The following is a 2,259-nucleotide window of genomic DNA, read 5'->3' on the forward strand; positions in this document are numbered from 1 at the left end:
ATATATGTATATATTTATGCACTCTTTTATTTATAATAAGAAATTATATGTTTCAAATAAAAATAAATCAATCTTCGGTTTGCATGATTTTTAAATTAATCAAAAAAATAAAAAAGAAAAAATAATTGTCCAAGAGTAAAACTCGATGCAAAATTTATTTCTGCATCTGACATATTATATTACATTGTGACCAATGATTTTAAATTAATCAAAAAAAAAAAGAAAAGAAAATAATAAAAAAGAAAAAATAATTCACCAAGTAAAACTCTATACAAAATTTATTTCTGCATTTGACATATTATATTACATTGTGACCAATGATTTTAAAGTTAACCCCAAAAAAAAAAAAAGAATAATTTTGAGTAACACGAATTTAATTTATTGTTGCATTTAACGCATACATTTTGTGATGAACAATATATCGACACAGACAATTGTTTATGATTCTAAACATATTTTCTTTGGAAAGTTTCATACACACATTTTTATAAACCGATCGATTTATTCTCAAACTAACGCCATAACGTTCGATAAACTATTTCCATAAGTGTTTTTTTTTTCCTTTTCTTTTCCTTTCCTTTCGATTAGATACGTGATACATCGATTTGGACACGTATCACGTATTTTTTGTCTTTCGTTCTTTTTTCTTATCTTTTTTTTTTTTTTTACTTCTTTTTCCTATCCCTCGATATTCCTAAACGAATAATGGAAGAAAAATAGATAAGTGGCATACATTTTCATAGTTCAATAGCATATAAAGTTAGGTTGAAACATAATATATATATATATATATATATATCTTCGTAGGTGTATATCTATTACTATGTCTTGTTGTGCGTTAGGGTTTCTTAGCGACTAAACGATAGCTATTCGTTACTTTATAAATATTCTATTGTAACAGATGACAAAAACCCATTGAACTAACTCGAAATAGTATACAATTTATCCGTTTTGATCAGAAATTCCTATAAATAATATCACCATAATATATCTATGATAATAATAATATGTATGTTACCGTCAAAGTCGGAAATCAGTCATTGCTAATAATTCCTCGGTATTATTATAAATGCAAAGAGCCTTCAAACGAACTCAGAGATTGAAAAATTCTTCCAGTTTTTCCTAAGCATTGAATATAATACTGTGATATTTTATAGAATATCAAATTACTATTTAGACAACTTTGAAAAGACACACAGCACTACGCAACCCCTCCACCCACAAAACTTTTCAAAGAAATATCAGAGATTGCAATGCTAAAAATTGTACAACTTAGCTATTTCTTTGAAAAGTTTTGGTAAATATTTTTTATACTAAAAGTGAATAGATGTTAATAAAACTTATATTAAATTAAAGTGCATTCTTTTATCTACGCGTAGAATACCATATGGAGTTATAAATTTAGTATGTAAAGTTCTGAAAATGTCAGAGAATGCAATGCTGTAAATTGTCCATCTTTGCAATTTCTTTGAAAAGTTCCGGTAAATATTTWTTATACTAAAAGTGAATAGATTTTAGTGAAACTTATATTAAATTAAAGTACATTCTTTTATCTACGCGTAGAATAACATATCGAGTTATAATACAATCTGAAAACGTTCATAAAATGGCAAAGAATGCGATGCTGCAAATTTTTCCTACTTTGCCATTTCTTTAAAAAGTTTTGGCAAATATTTTCTATACTAAAAGTGAATAGATTTTATTGAAACTCATATTAAATTAAAGTACACTCTTTTATCTACACGTAGAATACAAATTTAAGTTATAAATCAATTCGCAAAGGTTCAAAAATTGGCAAAGAAAAAATAGCGGATCAGGCATTGTCCACAATGCCTAATACCAGGCATTGTTCACATTACCGGCCTAGGTTCCAAACCTCCCCCGGCAATGCTAGCAATGCCTGGCCTTAGGCAGTGTGAACAATGCCTAATCCGCTAATTTTTCTTTGCCAATTTTTGAACCTTTGCAGATTGTTTTATAACGCGAAAAGATACTCTGCGTGTAGACAAAAGAGTGCTCTTTAATTTAATATAAAAATCATTAGAATCCGTTTGCTCTAAGTATAAAAAATATTTGCCGAAACTTTTCAAAGAAATGGCAAAGTAGGAAAAATTTGCAGCATCGCATTCTTTGCTATTTTATGAAAGTTTTCAGATTGTTTTATAACTCAATATGGTATTCTACGCGTAGATAAAAGAGTGTATTTTAATTTAATATAAGTTTCATTAAAATCTATTCACTTTTAGTATTAAAAATATT

The sequence above is a fragment of the Polistes canadensis genome, unplaced genomic scaffold (assembly GCF_001313835.1).
Source record: "Polistes canadensis isolate GaletaPanama2010 unplaced genomic scaffold, ASM131383v1 scaffold_69, whole genome shotgun sequence".
NCBI classification, from domain to species: domain Eukaryota; kingdom Metazoa; phylum Arthropoda; class Insecta; order Hymenoptera; family Vespidae; genus Polistes; species Polistes canadensis.